This window comes from Brachycentrus maculatus, unplaced genomic scaffold (assembly GCF_059751285.1).
Source record: "Brachycentrus maculatus isolate JH-2025_06_01 unplaced genomic scaffold, ASM5975128v1 h1tg000039l, whole genome shotgun sequence".
Classification (NCBI taxonomy): Eukaryota; Metazoa; Arthropoda; class Insecta; order Trichoptera; family Brachycentridae; genus Brachycentrus; species Brachycentrus maculatus.
Window position 1 is genome coordinate 3,849,898 of NW_028280793.1, and position 20,349 is coordinate 3,870,246.

The window sequence follows — 20,349 nt, forward strand, 5'->3', positions numbered from 1 at the left end:
GACAGTCGGCTTTTTTCTATTTAGTCGTGTGTCTCTCTTAATTGAAGATCGTGACCCCCAGTGAAGTGGTATCAGGTACCTACCTGGTCCAATCAATTCTGCCGATTTGTGAAGTGAGGGTATTGTAAAAAATACGGGAGAATCAATCAGCTGCCATGATGTATGGACTAATCTATCTTGGAGATCACCTACATACGAATGAATATACCTTTCGACCTTGTTGAAGATTCTCAATATTATGACTGCGTCCGAAAATTTTGTTCACGAATTCCGTATTTGCTCCACTTATGTATTCATTCAAACACTTATCCGCACCCCAATGGTGCATAGGGCACTGCATCATACAAACGCAGTGTTATCTTGATCGTTAACACATGAAGGAAAAGTGATCAGCCCTCCACTTCAGGTACCAGTCCAGGGTAATATGGAATAAATATTAGAGTGAAAAAATCACTTATATTTATTTGACCCCCCTGGGAATCGAACCCGGGAAATCCAGAACGGTAGCCGAGCGTACTGACCATTACACTACGGAGGCGGACTTATGTATATCTTTCTTATATATCTCGAACAAAAAATTCCAAAAGTGATCATGTTTTTAACAGTCTCGTTGGTAGGGACAAGGTGGAAATTGAATTAATTAAAGTCCAGACGTAATTTTCGTATTGTAAACCCTTTCTACTGTATAATTTTGTTATATCTTTTGTATGTAATGTATAAAATCTAGTAATTTAAAAAGAAATACTTACTAAATGTTAACACATATTGTATTAACATTTAGTTAGTATTTCGGCTCAACACAGGCTATGTCTAAAGAGCCGTAATACATATAATTTAAAATATGTATCTATGTAAAAAATATAAAATAATCTTGGACAAAAAAAAACTAACTAACTAACTAACTAACTAACTAACTAGGCAGAGAGAATTGAGCGCCACACCACTCTGGCCTTGCAAACATTCTTCGCCTCTTCCACGTTCATGCATCTCCTCATACATACCCGCCGATTGTTACGACTCCTAACCTGACCACTTTCAAGTATTTGGCATACCTGATCGTGCCATGTTTTTCTCGGTCTTCCTCTGCTTCTTTTCCCGCTAACATTCGCCTCATAAATTTGTTTTACCGTTCTTTCCTCACTCGTTCGTTATACATGTCCAAACCATCTCAACACACCTTTCTTAATTTTATCGATAATGCTTATCTCAGCTTTGCATTCCTTCCTTATTTCACCATTCGCACATCTATCATACATCGTTTTGTCGCACATTCTTCTGAGAGATCGCATTTCGACTGCATTCAGTCTACTTTCATCCTTATTTTTCCAACTCCATGTTTCACTTCCACACATTAGAGTTGGAACCAGGACTCCATTGTGCACTGCCAGTTTAGCTTCCACTGATAGGTTTTTATTTGCTATAACTGATTTCAGTGCACCATTCACTTTGTTCCCAGCATTCACTCTCCTTTCTATGTCTTTATCAATCTTTCCATCCCTAGAAAACATACTACCCAAATACAGACAAAAAAAAGATGAAGAAGAATACCGATAAGAAAGAATTATTCTAAGTAAAACTTAAATTACATATGGATTGATATACTTTTAATGGAAATTTTAATCATCCTACTTTTAAAATACCCCGGAAATACTGATGATCACCAAATAATTCTTTATTTGGTGATTATCAGTAATTTACACAAAGTAAACTATGTATGATAAGGAGAATCTTTTATTACCATACCACAAAGTTATCAATGCTTTTAATATACAAAATAATTCTTTATGTAGATAATGAATATGTTTTTTCACCTCTCTTTTTCGTTTCGGATTTTAAAAAGGATCATGCAAATGTTATGTATCTATTGAATACGAAAAATGATAAAATTAATATGAATCACAAATTTGACTGAATGATTAAAGAAAACACTTCGTTTTTTTACCACTTGAGTTTAATTATAGACTACATGTTTCAGAAGTTAAACTTCCATCATTCAGGTCTGTATAATAACTAAAATATAAAATATAAAATTGTTCTATAAATAAGGAGAGGGGAAAAATAAGGGGAAGGGGTTAGTCAAGGGACGGAGTTTGAAAACAAAGGAAAAATGGAAAGCAATGGTGAAAATTTTTGAAACAATATATTATTTAATAAATTAAAACAAATAAATAAATTAACATGTCTTACCACAAAGTTAATGCCGAAACAATAAATACAAATTCGACTGAATTTTTTATTATCATCAGTGTTTTTTCTTCGCCCGAGTTCAGAATGAGCGGCATTATCCGCAGGAAGGTATGAATGGAAAGCTCGAGAAAATACGCTCATGCATGTATTCATGTGCATGTATGTAGTGCATACTTGGTGCAGATAGCCCGGGTATAAAGTAGGTATTTTATACGTTTTAATGCCTCTAGACGCTGGACAACTTTCCTTATGTGAACTTACTCGTAAGCGCATGGCGCGCGGCAGGAATAATGTCGTACTTCTTTTTTTTTGTTTAACATATGAAGTACACGAATGCCGTAGAAATCCACCATTCGTTCGCCTCTGTATTCGTACAAGTCGTCACACCTTTTTTTGTTGGGAATAATTCACAAAAATGTACAACTCTCGCGTGGTGTTAGGACAAACATGCATACATACCGTATGATCGCCGTTTCACGCAGTTTGTCTCACAAAATTTCGTTAAAAAATTGCACCCCAGCCATACAATATACTGGACCATCAATCAGCCTATTGTATGATACTTGTGTATAATAAATAATAATAATAATAAAACCATTATTCGCACCCCAAAGGTGCATAGGGCACTGCGTCATATAAACGCAGTGTTATCTTGATCGTTTACACATGAAGGAAAGGTGATCAGCCCTCCGCTTCAGGTACCAGTCCAGGGTAATATTGAATAAATATGACAGTGAAAAAAATCACTAATATTTATTTTACCCCCCCTTGGGAATCGAACCCGGGACCTCCAGAACGGTAGCCGAGCATGCTGACCATTACACTACGGAGGCGGACATTTATTAATTAAATATTACTTGTGTATTATTAAATTAATAAATGAGTCAATATAATCATGAAAAAATAATTGCATTATTATCTAATATTGGATTTTTTCGATAAAATAATTCCAATCAGTTTCTAACTCGTATTTCTCCTTATTCTCCACGTTCGCTATCAATACAAGTGATAGTTTTTTTTAAACGAAGCCTCTATTAGAGGCTTCGTTTAAATAAAAAGTTTAAATAAAGGGATAGTAAGGATAGAGAAGGTAAACGTGAAAAATACACCACAAACACCTAGACCAATAAAAAAATCTTTCTTAAATTTATTTCGCACTTAGCTGGAATCGAACCCACGACGCCAGTTTCGCAGTCGAGCGTCTACCCAACTATGTCACGGCGCTTGTCTATACTTAACTATATTTTATATATGTTTATTATTTATGAATTTCAAATTATCATTACAATAATATTTATGTATTTAATATTCAGATTTTAAATAACCAAGGGTTTGGAAGGTATGAATCCAGTCTACCGATATTTTATTTTCTTCACATAAAGTGTCGAGTTGTAGTCCCGTGGTTAGTGTCGCGGACTCTTTAAATCAGAGTTTCTCGGTTCGAACCCACTCTACAACAATTTGATACCTATTTCTAATGATGAGCCGCTTAGGCTCATAGAAATAGTATGAAATTGAAATATTTGTGTAAATAATAAAAACACAAATATTTATCTTTAAAAAAATATATAAGTATATATATATATATATATATATATATATATATATATATATATATATATATATATATATATATATATATATATATATATATATATATATATATATATATATATATATATATATATATATATATATATATTGGTTCGGTATTCGTGCAACTCGTAATTCGAACAGCGTCCTGGACCCGTAACGAATAGTTGTTTACGAATAGCGACGCTCCACTGTGCATGTGTACGGGTCTTGTGTAAATATACTCGAACCAGATTTCTTAGTGGGAGACTAGCTACCACATTTTGTATGTACATACATATTTATTTATACTATAATATTGTCTGGGTGCGCTACGAGCCATTATTTTTTCTTCATGGAAAAAACTGGTAGCCAGAAATTTATATACATACTCACGTCTCAGGAATGAGCCAGTACGGGTTGAAAGATAAATATTGTATTCCTCTATGAGCTTATCAAATATTATCTATGTTTATGCCTCCGTAGTGCAATGGTCAGCACGCTTGGCTACCGGACTAGAGGTATCTTTTTTACTCTAACATTAGGGTGATTTTTGTTCACTCTAATATTACCCTGGACTGGTACCTAAAACGGAGAGCTGATCGCCTTTTCTTCATGTGCACGATCAAGATAACACTGGGTTTATATGATGGAGTGTCCTATGCACCATCGGGTGCGGATAAGGGTGTGAATGAAATATGCATATGCCTGCGTAAAACTGACCTCTAGCTTTTATAATTTGCGACCAAAACGCAGTTCGTTATGCGTTCTTCAATAAAAAATGGGAATATATAATTTTCTATCCAAATATGATAAATAATGCAGGCATAATACGAATTTATGCACGTATGCCTCATTATGTGCTGTCACAATGTACGAATGTAGGTGGCTGTTCATTGGATATGACGTTCAAGGACAGTCCGGTCGTGACCGCCATTAAAACAGTGTGTGTACCGAAATGATATTCTAATACAGTAAAACCTCGATATAACGGACCTCTATTTAATAAAATTTGGATATAACGAACGAAAAATCCAGTCAAATGTATTTGTCTTGAAATTTCCTGTTAAGGGGATACAATGAAACACAGAATTCATTAAACGACCGACCGGCGTAGACGTAGCACGTCTTTCAGCGCCCGATTTTTTAAAAGAGTGTATTGATTTTTTTGTTTTTTTTTTACAAAATATATAGAAAACTTATTTTAATATATGTTTATAACTCCTTTCCTTTCATCAAATCTTTTTTTTTCAAAACTATATAATAATTGCGAAATTTTTTTTATTTTTTCAATACAAAAACGGTGTTTTAAGAAAAGAAAATAATTACGTAAAATGTTACCTAGATTTAGAGAAAATTGAGTTGCAACTCATCGAATACTGGGCCTTAACGAACTTCGGATATAACGGACAAAAAAATCGGTCAATATTATGCCAGAGAAATAGCTGAGGAAGATGTTTTACAATAGCTAGAAGTAGATGAAGGTGACTCTGGGTATAATATCATGACTGAAATGGAAATACCAAATGAAGTTATAAACCTAAAAAATGAGGATGAAAGTGAAGAAATCAAAGAAGAAGAAACATCACATCTCGACGATCTAATTACATTTATCGACTATTCGTCAGATAACAAAGTTCAACTTTTATATATTATATGCATTTACGTAATTTTAAAGACTTGATTGTAAAAAATAAAAACAGCAAACTTAAAACTTCATTTCTTTTTCGAAGCAGGATTGCCGAAAGCAAACAGCAACGTCACTTCATGAGTGTCCGAAGACAATGAATATAATTTTTAATTTATGTTTTACTTAGTAAATATACTATTTCTTCAAATCTATTGTGACACATGATTCCGTATTATTTTTAAACCCAGAAAATGATGCATAATGCATCGAACACGTGTCACAATAGATTTTAGTAATAGTGGTGTTTACTAAGTAAAACTGAAATAAAAAATATATAGATTTTACCATAAAGTGACTTCCGAATCAATGAATGAGAATATAATTTTGTCTAATAGTGTCCATATGTTCAAAAAGTTTTTTGATTTATTTTTAACCTGTTTTTATATGACGGACTTTCGGCTTTATCGGACACCCCCTCCACCCAATCAGTCCGTTATATCTAGGCTTTTCTGTACATATATAATAAAATTCAAACGCTCTGATATTGGGGAGCGCTCCCATCGCTTTACGTTACCTATAATATCAACGTGATATTGTCAACAGATCATTATCTCTCATACTTTACTATATTTTATCATGATATCAAGTCGTTTTCGATTCTCTTGTGAATATCATTCCCCGGAATTGGGAACCTTGTTTCAATTGCGTAAACAATTTTCTTTCATCATAATTCTATAAATAAATATCGTAAAATGTGTCCTCTGCACGGGAAAACTCGTTGAGGGCAAATTATTATAAGTTTGTAATTATGTATATAATGATGTAAATAAAGGCCAAAATTGCAGGGGCAGGCAGAGAGAATAGAATGCCACACCAATCTGTCTTTGCAAACAAACTTTGCCTCTTTTACATCTAAGGATCTTCTCATACATACTTAGCGATTATTCCGACTCCTGACCTTGACTATAAAAGTTGACTACTGTCAAGTATTTGAAATACTTGATCTTGCCAAGTTTTTCTCGGTTTTTCTCTCCCTCTACTACCAATCACAGTCGCCTCATAAATTGGTTTTACTATTGTTTCTTCACTCATTCGGAATAACACGCGGGTGTGTATGAGGAAACGTATAAATATGGAAGAGGTGAAGATTTTTTCAAATACAAGAGTGGTGTGGCATTCTATCTTCGCTGTCTACCACTGGTGAGAAGCAGCGTATTGCTTAGTCGGTTTTTAATTAGTTATTATTTTACCACTGTCAAATGTGTTTCCCTCCGCAGCAGTCCATTTTTTTGTCGATTTGTGATCAATTTTTCTTACGTTTCTGCGTTTCAGGCGTCAAATTTGTTTTTATTATAAACTAAATAGTAGGGAGAGGCTTGATTTTATTTCTGTGTGCTTTGAAAATTCCGTTTTTATGTTTCTTTATACGTATTTTTATTATGTACATATTAAACATTGACGGAGTTGTAGCAAAATTGGACCAGTGTTTTTTTTGCGATCGAGCGTTCGGTTATTAAAAATATTTCGTCGTATTCTTTTTCGGATGTTATTTTTGTCTCGAAAGACCCCGAAAAATTCGTAATATAAAACTACAGCCTGGATTCATTACATTCATTCTCCTTCCCTCGGTTTCGGGTTAAGTGGGATAAGTCCCGACTTTTTATGGCAGCGCTTTACGACCATCTATTTGTCTTTGTTAAGAGTTAAGTATATGTGTTTTTTATATAAGTTATGTCGGTTGATATCCGCGCCCAGCATTCCTCTCTTATAAAGGTTTCACATCTTTAGGAGAGTTTTGACCTGCCCCAAGGTTGGTGATAATAACAATGCTATATTAATACCACACGAACAGGTTGGCTCAAAAGGATTTCGTAATTTATAACTCGATACCATTCATCTGTATTAGTACTAGAACCTATTATTTTTTGCGCTTTGCAGACCAGCAGGAAGATAGGTACAGCACACGATATTTACTATCACATATTACTTATTTATTAGAGCAGTGTTCCGCAAACTTTTTCTGTACAAGGTACACCTACCAAATAAAGAAATTTTAGAGGTACGCCAAAGATAAAAACAAATTTATATAACCCTTAATAACTAAACATTTTTCGGTGGACTACGCAATTTAAAACGTGAAACTTATCAAAAGTATTTTTTTTAAATAAGTACCGGTTACATGGAACTTAAGTTTGGTTTATTAGGAATGAATGTAAGAGACATTTAACAATAAATCACTATTCCGCACAGCTACTACATATGTCAATGTTGTGCGATCTACAAATGGCATTGTATCTTCAAATATAGTTTAGTTTCTAGGGTTAATATCGATTAATTACTAAAATTAATATAATGCAAAAAATTTGAAATTTCAGAGGTGCATATTTACCATATAATGGTAACATATTCAACAAATTATGTTTAATGCAAAATCCAAGCCTGCTTAACTTAGCACAGGCGATCAAAATTTTGTTGATAAGGCTGCTCTCATCTCTTCGTTGATCGTCCACAGGCGGTCTCTTTTCTTTTTTAAGCAGTTAGAGTCGAAAATCCCAATTCGCACAAGTAAGTCGTGGCAAATGGTAACAAGTAGAATTGCAATAGCACGCTTTGAAAGCAGTGGATAATATTTTTTATATGCAGCCAAAAATGTGCTAGATCTGTTTCGGAAAATTTCAGTTTTAATGTCCGATCAGTTTTTAGCTCTGTGAATTCTTCTTGCTCGTTTATCGGTAAGTGACTTTTACCGCGGCACACTTTACTAATCACCACGGTACACCAGTGTGCCGCGGCACATACTTTGCAGAACACTGTATTAGAGTATGGTTCACCCTGTAATATACGAGTATGTACAGTAGATACCTTATTCGAATCATGTTTATAAATAAAATCGTGATAAGTGAATCATAACTTATTATGCATTCATATATAGCACCTTTATTATTTATTTAGAAAAAAATCGTTAAATTTTTACATAATTTGTGTTTGTATACCACTGAATTGGATTTTTTCGGGTATTAGTTACGCTGTGCCTCTCCAAAAAAGAGACTAAGCTCTTGTGCTTGGAGACGAACTTACACTTAAATTTTATTGTTTATACTTAATTAATGATATAATAGTTTTTTTCTTTGTTTTATTTTATTGTGTCAGTGTTTTTTTCAATTAACATGTACAAAATTTAATTTTAATATATTTCATAAACCGGATTTTTTGTTTACTTGATAAGAATATTGTTATAAAACTTTTTAATACCTAATCAAAATAATACGGAAGTCTAACCCGTATTTTTACTTTCGGTATTAATATTGAATAAACAAAAGTATCACCCACTTGATAATGATATTTACTTTAATTTATCAATTCCATTAAAATAAATAAATATTTATCAAACTCTACTAATTTGTTTGTAATTTGATATAATTAACAAAAGCATCTTTTATAATGTTTGATCGTTAGCAATCCCACGTCTTTTACCTTTTTCTAAACCATCCTAACTGCCAAAAATACGTTAGTATAGTGAAGAACTTATTTAGAATTTGAAAAATGTAATATGTATATGGTAACCCATTAATCATACATTATTTAAAAAAAAAACACTATCAACTTACATGCGTACGTACTTAAACATATCGCTCTCTCCTTTAAAGAACGTCATAAATCAAAAAACTTGATTTTTAAGGAGAACGTTTTTAAAGTTTAAAAATATAATGCAATTTATTAAAAATAAATATCAAGCCGTTTATTGAACTTTTTACTGTACAACAGATCTTTTTAAGTTAAACCTGAAGGTTTTTTCTCCATTTGAAAAATAACTTTTTCTTCAAAATGCAAAAACAACACTTTCTGCCCTGTAGCGGGTAAAGATTACGTTAAAAATATGCCACTTTTGCTGGGATATAGTACATTTTCTGGGCATTCCGAAAACATGCAATACTGAAAATTGTCAATTTTTGATTTATGACGTTCTTGAAAGGAGTGAGCGATATATGTTTTGCAACATTTTGAGTGTGTCCAAATACGTTCACAAATCTGGATAATCTCCAATTAGGAGTTATTTTTTTATATTATTTTTGACAAATTTCCCACTTGATTTGTGAGCAAGTATTTGGACGCACAATATTGTAAATATATTTACTGGTCAAAATATAGGCTAAAATAATCAAAATAAATAAAAGCAAAGGTGAAAGAATATTTTTATTGAGCAGCAACTCTTTCATTTGTATGTGAGGTCCGAATCCTGGATTATAATCACATACAGGAGAAACGCAAGAAAATATCCTTTAATTTTTTATGTTAGCTTATAATTTGACCATTTGATTTATTTACAATATTTTGTGCGTGTACAAATACTTATTCACAAATCTGGATTATCTCCAATTATCTAAAAACAAAGTAATAATATTTAAAAAAAATCCTATAATTGGAGATAATGGACACACTCAAAATGTTGTACTATCAACCTACATGCGTACGTTCTAAAACATATAGTTTGGTAATTGTTACTAACAATAGGCCTTTGTCAGGATGTAGGATTATTGGCTAATAAATTAATATGAAAAATTACAATCCTAGTTTTCAACTCCGCTATGTTGTGTATAAAACATAGAATTTTGTCTAGCCTCACACTAGTCTGATGATGTCGGTTACGACGAAACACGGTTGCTGGTCAAATAAAATTCATGTGGAAAAAGTTACATAGTTGTTATTTTATTCTATAAAATGCAGTTCCACCAAGAAATGACAGTACAAAACATAAATCTAATAAAAATGCAATTTCTGACATATTTGTAAAAAAATATAGGGCCTGAGAAAACGTGGTATAACTAAACCATAGCTGTTGTGACGTTTCCTAATGTAATTAATTCGTTGGCATGGGACAACCTATTATATTATGCCACGAACGAAGTATACATGTTATATTTGCAGTTTTGCATAGTTAATGAATCGTAGTGAACAATTTAAAATAGCCCCTAACCTCTGACCTATGCATATTTCATGACAATATTTCCTAGTGTGACTCACTTTAGAGGTAATAATATCCAATAATTATGCAGTGCGAACTGAATAGTGCTACACATAATGTTTATATAATATCAACGATAAAAAGTTGTAATATTTGAGCACATTGTTGGCAATTCGCTCACTCCTTTCAAGAACGTCATAAATCAAAAAACTTGATTTTTCAGGAGAACGTTTTTAATGTTTAAAAATATAACACAATGTATTAAAAATAAATATCAAGCCACTTATTGAACTTTTTACTGTGCAACAGATCTTTTCAGGTAAAACCTGAGGTTTTTTCTCCATTTGAAAAATATTTAGTGTATTTAAAAAAATAATTAAACAATACCTTTTCTTCAAAATGCAAAAACAACACTTTCTGCCCTGTAGCGGGTAAATATTAAGTTAAAAATAGGCCTCTTTTGCTGGGATATAGTTCATTTTCTGGGCATTCCGAAAACATGCACAACTAAAAATTGTCGATTTTTTATTAATGACGTTCTTGAAAGGAGTGAGCGAATTGTTAGTAATAATACAAAACTATATGTTTTAGTACGCACGCATGTAGGTTGATAGTACAACATCTTGAGTGTGTCCAAATACTTGTTCACAAATCTGTATTATCTCCAATTATCTAAAAAGACAATAATAATCATAATAATATTTAAAAATATCCTATAATTGGAGATAATATCTAAAATTTATAACTTTAATATCTCCCTTAGTTCCCTACAGATTTCAGTGATGTTATCGATAGTCTTATGATTTTTCATATTAATTTATTAGCCAATAATCCATCGTGACAAAAGCCTATTGACTTCTTCATATTTTGTTTTTTTTTTATGTACAATATAATATTATTATATAATACTTCATATTTTTTGAGATATCAATGAAAATCAGGATACACTTCGTTGAAGCTAGAAAGGCAGGTTGATTTTGATTAGTGTAGCTATCAATAACGTATTTAATTATTTCTTTATGTTACGCTACACACGATTACATGCCCGACCTCCAAAACAAGTTGAACATTGTGTTAATTTACCAGTGGTATTAAAACTTCGCAAAACATAACCCGTTTAAAAAAAGTAATTAAAGAAGTTTACAATTGTAATAGCTTTGTTCAACATTATTCAAAGTAGCAACGATATCAACTAAGAAATATTATTCGTTAATCTACCACATCACATATCGCTCACTCCTTTCAAGAACGTCATAAATCAAAAAACTTGAATTTTCAGGAGAACGTTTTTAAAGTTTAAAAATAAAACATAATATATGAAAAATAAATATCAAGCAACTTATTTAACCTTTTACTGTGCAACAGATCTTTTTAGGTAAAACCTGAAGGTTTTCTCTCCATTTGAAAAATATTTAGTATTTTTTTAAAAATAACATTTCTTCAAATTGCAAAAACAACATTTTCTGCCCTGTAGCGGGTTATAATTATGTCAAAAATATGCCTGTTTTGCTGGGATACAGTACATTTTCTGGGCATTCCGAAAACATGCACAACCGAAAATTGGCGATTTTTGATTTATGACGTTCTTGAAAGGAGTGAGCGATATTTGAACTTTCTCATATTTTTTTCTTCTTCTTTACGTGTCGTGTCGGGTCCTTCCGACATTGTGATGTATTACTGTACTACTGATAAAGCGACAGATAGAAAACATCATCTACCACTGGAATAATAACAGAAGGCTTAAAGAAATGACACAAAATTGTATTGTAAGCATGCGGAAAAGAGTCCAGGCAGTAATATGTAGAAGCAAAAAGGAGAGTAACAAAATATTAATTTTGTTGACCAATTTATGCACCGTAGAACGGGGCTACTTGAACTTTGATGTGTTATTTGAGCCCAGTACAAAAAAAATCTGTATTTGGTCTACAATAATGAACGTATCGACATGATTCATTGTTTCCCTGACAGGTGACACTTATTATCACGATACGTCGATCGATACCACTATCTAAAGATTTTTTTTTACTGGGCTCAAGTAACACATCAAAGTTCAAGTAGCCCCGTTCTACGGTAATAATTTTTTTAAAGTGTTTTTGAGTAAAATGAGTTTTGTTTGTCGATAGAAACCCTATTTTTTAAATTGTGATAACCTTTTAGCAACAAAAAAACAATAAATATGAAAAATTCATAGTTTACCACAGTTTTACAGAGAAATTGAGGGTGGCCATAATACAGTATCTACTCAATGAATTAGGGCCACGCAGAATTTCGCGCAATTTCTCAATTCAAACAGGAATAACTCAGAGAAAACCTTGAATAAAACAACATTGAATTTTATTTACACATGAACACTTTATTACGCTTAAATTATGCATATATTTTCATATAAATATAGTTAGTATTTAGTATTTCCACCTTTGGCAGAAATAACTGCCTCAATTCTTTTTGGCATACTTAAAATGCACTGTTTTATCATGTTTTTTATTTCTTCGTCTTCTGACCAAATTTTTTGAATATTTTTTTTTAGACAGTCTACTGTCGGATTTGGAAATGAGTAAACCTTATTTTTTAACATGCTCCATACGTTTTCTATAGGATTAAGGTCCGGAGAATTTCCAGGCCAGGGGAGCAAAGGCAGATTTTTGTTAGACAAAAATTTTATTATTGATTTAGCCCGGTGGCAAGGTGCCCCATCCTGCATGAAGGTGTATGGACCTTCTGTTGGGTCGAGTGTATGGTAGAAGGGCAATAAAATTCGTTCGAGGACCTGCTTATAGGAATTTTGGTTCATTGTTCCTTCCACGAAAAACAACGGCCCAGGTAAATTGTTAATAATACATGACAATATCATTGTTGCAGGGGGGTGTTTGATAACTTTTACCACACAGGCCTCATTGTAACGTTCCATTGGTGTTCTCCTGACGAATCGACGGCTCTCTGTCACGGCTTCTAACCGGCACTCATCACTAAAGATGACCTGAAAAATAATAAAAATTTTAGTTTAATTCAAATATATAAGTTTATTTACTAAAATGATATGTTGAAAATTCAATTTAAATAAATACCTTTTTCCAATCATCTACCGAGTAATTTCGATGTAGCCTGGCCCATTTTAATATATCCGCTTTCATTCGTGGTGTCAATTTTGGTACTTTTACAGGGCGCCTGCATTTCAGATTTACTTCGTAAAAACGTCGCCTCAGTGTTGATACCGATATATTTATACCCTCTTCTTCCAATTTTATTTTTAATGTTTTTGCTGATGCACTACGGTTTTCTAAGGCACTTTGAATGATTTTTCGATCAGTCCTCGGTGTTGTTTTTCTAATCCTACGACAGTTCTTTCGCCGATTGCTGGTGGCGGGTGACTGATTTTTTATTGATTTTGAAATTCTGTCCACTGTTTGACGAGAAACGTTTTCTTTTTTTTAATATTTCTCTATTAGATAGTATTCCTAATTTCAGTAGCACTATAACACTAGACTTTTTTTCCTCAGAAATGTCTTTACTTTTTCCCATTTTGTCCTTTTCAAAAAAAACACTTGTGTTTACAAAAAAAAAAATATACTTTATGAACTAAAATTAAAAATTAAGTTTTTTTCACAAGACACGATAACTATATAACCTCTCTGAACAAAACAACAAAAAGAACTCAAGAAACTTCACTAATAAATGAGATAGGACTATTTTTTGAACTTTCAACTATCTGTCTACCTGTGCTAATTAGGGACCTTTCTCAGAAAAAGGGTTTGAAATTTTGTAAAGGCTTAAATAATCCAGGTATATTTTACATATTATTGAAGGTAATATACATGATATTAGATGTCAATAGAAAACTTAAAGTATTTATGTAAAATAAATATAATAATCCAAAAGATTTCAGAGTATTCAAAAAAATAATGGGTGGCCCTAATTCATTGAGTAGATACTGTAAATTGTCATACGACTGTATATGCTCTCAATCTGCAACATGTATATGTTCTCAATCTACAACATACTGTATGCAATATGTCGCAGATTGAGAATCTCGTCTCGGACCCACGCCGCGACACACTGTCACGGCCCGCCATCCGCCATAGGCCAAGGACTCGTGTGTTGTGTCAAGCAGTCGTACAAGCGCGGCTGTTGCGTGAAATTTTTCGTGTTTACAATATTTTTGTTGGGAACAAAAGTCAAATTTAAATTGAATACAGGCTCGGCGTGCGGACCGCGAGTAGAATGCGAAATGACTTGGCCGACGATCAACGATTTTTTCGACTATGACTATAATATAATATAAACAACGCGAAGAGAAATACATATAAAAATGCCAAGTGTAACAACGGAGAATGTAACCCTTTTATTTTTACGACTCGCAATACTATTTTATAAGCTTTGAATGAAATGTGAGTTACAATATTTTCTCTCGTAATTTATTTTTCTTGCTTTATTTTTAAACATACGTACATAGTTTTTTTATGAATTCATGATGCGTGTATAACATAGTTTATATTTATAACATTTCATTGTTTGAAAAATGATCTAACCTAAATTATTTAATTTCATCAATTGATTCAGCAGTTTTTTTTATTTCACCAATTTTTCAATTTTTGCATCTATTTTTTTAATTTCTGTTAGACTCAAGGCAAAATAAGGAATAGGTAAATGATCAAGAGTTAATTCTATCAAAATTGTGAAATAGTTTACATTCTTATTTTTTTTCTCTCTTTTTGTGTGTATGTGTGTATATTAGGTTAAAATGGATAAAAACAATAAAAATGTATGTAAAATGAACCCCACCGACAAGACACACAAGGTGGCTGGATTGGTGGGTCTCTGCAAAAAAAAATTGTTTATAACTGTTCTTTAAATAAATGCACTATTTATCTAAATAAAAAAACCTAAATACCAGTATTTCATAACATAAATTCTGACACATGATTCGGTGTATTATGGTTAAAATTAGCGAAAATCAAACCAACCTAGTGAATTTTCGCCAATTTCAATCATCGCTAGATTTAAAAAAGTTCCACAATTAAATCTTAAATCTTGCTGGTGACAACTGAGTTGTCAGCGATCTAGATTTGATACAGCGAAAATGATTCAAAATCCCAAAATGAAAAGCGGTTTTGAGACGCCCGCTGTTTACCGGATGCCTCTTCACTGAGTGACATTTTCTAGAAAGACGCGTAATTGCTTAAAATAATCAATTTAAATTAAATATTCTTGTCCACTTATATTTCTTGTTTACCTATGCCGCGAAAATACATTATTGTCATGCAAATACTAGATAAACCCGTTTTAAAAACAAACCATTACAAATATTTATAAGCAATTCAAACAAAAAATACAATTCAACTTCGATATTGATCGTGTTGTCACTATAATAAATTCGGAATTTACGAATCACAAAAATACATATATTGTAGATTGGACTGTTGTTGTGTGATAACATCGTAGATTCTGAGTACCCTAGTTCGATTCCTCTCTTTGTCGTAAAATAACATATACTTTTTTTTCAGTAAATGCAGTATTTTAGCAAGATCAATCATGAGACATTGATGAATGAAATGCAATCATTTTCTCCATTTGTTATTTTATTTCGGTTATATTCTTATTAATTACACGAATGAAATTGATCTTAACAGGCATTGGAATAGTATTGAAATTATTTAGATTTTTTTTCCTAAATTTAATGTTGACCCAACTCATTATTCAGTAAATACAGGATCTAAGATAATATTTTTTTAAATATGCCATTTTTTGACAACGTCTGTCTCTAATCGTGCTAATTGTCTTAGTTACATTTGGCAACACGTTTTTTTAACAGGTGTGGCAGTGTGCTTTCAATTTTTAAGTCTATAACATTTGTCCGAAGCGTAAACAAGTATTTCTTTTACTCCTTGATAAAGTCGGATTTTAAATCCTTTGCAACCGTCATGAAAGAATTATTTACGTAGATTTTAGTGATTATGTTTTAAGCTTACTGCCACGTTGCGTTTCTGTAATGATTGGGGCCGAAACTGAAGATCTATATTTTTTTATTAAGAATAAAATATTCATGAGGTTAAAACGTCCCAAAACGGTAAAAAAAATGTTATTTTTAAATATGTATGTATGTATGTCGGCTGTCCAAACTTAAAACACAGTAAGGGACATTTTTTTTGTAGTACGTTATTTTTGCATTTTTGGATCAATTAGAATCTACTTAGTCCAAAAATGCAAAAATGTCCCTTACTGTGTTTTGAGTTTGGACAGCCGATGTACTTCTGAAGGTTTTTTTTTGTTTATATAGTATATATCGGCTTTCCAATAAAGTTAACTGATAAGTGCTTTTCCAAATCTCTCTTTCCAGCACTGATTTATCGTTGTTGGAATATATTACTTTTTTTCCAAAAAGTAACAAAGCCACTAAGTTATTTGAATACAAGTGTAGACATTTTTGCTCAGCGAGGGACCTAGCGCCTACCAGGGTTTCAGAATTCGCAGAAGATGTGTTCGGACCCCGATATCGGATCAACAATGAACGCTTTGGTTACCGGAGGAATTACGCGAACCAATGAGTCGGGATTAAAATCTCCCCCAGGCAGTTGAACGCGTTAACTTTAAATATTCCCGGAATGAAACACCCTCGTTCATGCACGACTAGATAGTTTCCCTGTTATTCTGAAAATATGCTTTCCGAAATTATATTTCAGATTTATTCCGATAACATTCGTAAAAGCTTTTCTTGTACTTTCCACGCTGTATTTTATTTGGGAAGCGTTCTCAATAAAATATCGAGAATATTGTCCAATATATGAATCGTGAATTTGAACTTAATCGTAAATTTGTAAAAAAACTTAGAATATTTTTCTTTGCTGTCTGTCTAAAAATCGATACAAAATGACACACATTTTATTGAAATTTCTTTTATTCTTCACAGATCTCTGATGGTATGTTTTTTTTCTTTCGATACTAATGTTTTTCAAAAATATTTAACACTTAATATTTTTAACGTACTCTTAATCCACATTATTCGATATTTACTATTTTAGATTTTTTTTAGAGATTTTTTTAGTCAGCTTTGGTAGATATATTGAAACCTTTTTTTAAACGTAGAGTAAACGTTTAAAAAAAGTATGTACCTAATGCAACTTTTAAGATCTCTTTCATCAAAATAACATACGTACTTATATATATTTTTTAAGTAGCGTGACAATAAATAAATTTAAATCATCGTATTCATTTAATATAGTTACAAAAAATATTATAATTTAATTCATTTGCTAGACATTTCTACTTATTTATTTAAATCCACATGTACATGACAGCAAAGCCAATTACAATGTACATACCTTATTTTATATATTTAAAAAATGGACTCATGATAATATCAGAATGTTTTACAGAAAACATATAAAGAATAATAAAACGCACTGAAAAAGAAGGAAAATCACAAGACAAAACAAAATCACCAATAAACATCGCGATATCCAATCCGAGAGGAATTGCCTAAATCTAGTAGTGCTGAGATGGAACAGATCCACCTCCCTTGTAGGCCCTTCGGCAGACCAATCATCCTCCCCACAGGCATAACCGATGGTAAATTGGTTCAGGAAGAACAAATAGTCTGTGTTGCCTGGCTCTAACGTAGTCTAATATACGTGTGTAATTTAGGGTTGTGACATAATATCCCAACGCATTCCATCCTTTTTGGATTCGTATGCGTTTGGTTCGATGGTTAATTGGTTCTGCACTCAGGGAGAACAAATAGCCTGTGTTGCCTGGCTTTAACGTTCAATCAATCAATCCCTTATCCGCACCCCAATGGTGCATAAGGCACTGCATCATATAAACGCTGTGTTATCTTGATTGTTAACACATGAAGGAAAGGTGATCAGCCCTCCGCTTCATTACAGTGAAAAAATCACCTATATTTATTCGATCCCCCCCCTGGGAATCGAACCGGAGCGGAGCGGGACCTCCAGAACGGTAGCCGAGCATGCTGACCATTACACTACGGAGGCGGAGGTCAGGGTTGTAATATCCTAACACGTTCCATCCTTTTTGGATTCGCATGTGTTTGCGATAATCTTACAAACGCGGATGTTTCAGTTAGCTGCGGTCGTCGCGAGCCCTGATGTACGAGTACTGTGTAGTAGACAATCGGCAAATTCATCCCGAATCTGCCTGAAATACTAACACGTGGGTGGAGTTCTCGTACGCTTTGTACGCTGATGCCATCCGTGACGTCACAGAGGCTTGGCCAATAGCGGCGACGGGACTCTTTTTTCTCTCTCGTTATTCAGCCCAGTTCGCTATTAGCGTACTCCGCGTACCGCCGGTATGACCGCTAGAGAGGGCGGTATCTGCCCGGCTACGTTTCATGCGGGCGATACTGCAGACATCATGGCGACTTGGAGTTATGAGAGATCTTTTTCGTTATAATTACATCGCCGGCAACGAGAACCGCTTATTATGTACATAATATACTCGTAATGGTTCCATCTTAATGCTGGTCACTCACGACGAGGAAAATAGTAGATTTTGTTACATTTTCTCTGGTTTTGTAACGTTCAAGTACGAAATTTGGAAAGACGAAAGATTTCACTGCCAACCTGGCGATATGACGCGAAATCGAATACCTACAGCGCCATCATTAGTATATAACGTTTGTATATAAGCTTCGTTCGAGTCTGGCCGGGCGGCCGTTATGAATTCATTGCACAAACTAATTTATATAATTCATTGTAAACAATAAATGACAAGCCGGGTGATCTCGTGTTGAAAATAACTATTATATATTGGAAATGTGAGTACTTCATTATTGGTAAGGCGTTTCCTCTCATTCCGCCGTTTGCTAAACAGCTGTCAAACAAATTACGCAAGAAATTTGTCTCGACTGCTGCTCAAATAAGCGCTAATTAGAAGAAATATGTATTCTATAACCACCGGAATGACCCCATCAACAGCATTGCAGGTAATCAACTGTTTTTGTTGTTATTTTTCATGCCTGAAAAACTGTGCAATCTTCTTTGTGTGAAATGTCATTTTGACAGTCCGTTGACAGCGAGTCTGTTTTTATTATTGTTTTTATGTTATATTTTAGGTAAAGTACGGACAACCGGCATAGTTACAAGCACATTTATTGTCATATAATGTTATTTATTGCACTATATGCATATAAAATAAGATTCAACAAACACAAAAGATGTCATTCAAAAAATAGCTACAGCACGTGGCGTATAGATTTTGAAATGGTTTTCCAGTTGTACTTATACAGTTACAAATGTCAATTTACTAGTGGGTGCAATGCTTGCCCATGTTTTGTTCACAAAGAAATAGGTATGGATGATAATTAATAAATAATATTGGATATATGATGTAAGAAGACCAGCCCGACGAAGCTTGCAATCGCAAAACCGGACTGGACTCTTTTGCTGACAAATTTCCAGCCCCCATCTGTGCTCCACGAGTAGTTTTATGATGAGGTTGGAACTCTTCATATCAACCCCTCCGAGAAGCCTGCCACTGTATACCTTATAAGACCATCTTAGTGTATACCGGTGTCTGATATCCTCATCATCGGAGATCGCTCAGTGGGTCGTAATGCTAGCAATTATTTTTCAAACATAAAAACTAATTCTGTAACTTTGTTACCTTTTCAGACTCTTGCAACTATTGGCAAATGACTTGTCGCGGCAGAAGGGTTCCATTTCCCCCATTGTGTTGGCGCTTTGGACAGTTTCATTTCCTAGCGCTGGATCAGAATATATAAACTACAGAGGACGATTCGGCATTGTTTTATTTGGATGTGTAGCCAGTAATTACTGTTTTAGTGTTTGCAGATATGTATAGGCAGATAGATGATATAACCATGAAACGTGTGTTATTGCACAATTTTCTTGGGAGTTATTCATCGTGACTAATATATATGTATACTCTCCCCCCTGAAAATAAACATATTATGCTCTTAAATATGTTTTTATTTTGTTCATTAATGACCGAGATCCTTGAAAAGTATCATCCTATCCCG

General features: G+C 33.2%; 1 protein-coding gene and 1 long non-coding RNA gene across 2 annotated transcripts in view; both read left to right on the forward strand.

Annotated features, from left to right (window-relative positions):
• Reph (Regulator of eph expression) overlaps nucleotides 1–20,349 on the forward strand; it is a 155,150-nt gene that overhangs the window by 26,578 nt on the left and 108,223 nt on the right. The window lies entirely within an intron of this gene.
• LOC148312521 (uncharacterized) lies at nucleotides 18,853–20,291 on the forward strand. Its single transcript, XR_015839227.1, has 2 exons — nucleotides 18,853–19,293; nucleotides 19,423–20,291. It is a non-coding gene; the product is annotated as an uncharacterized LOC148312521 (long non-coding RNA).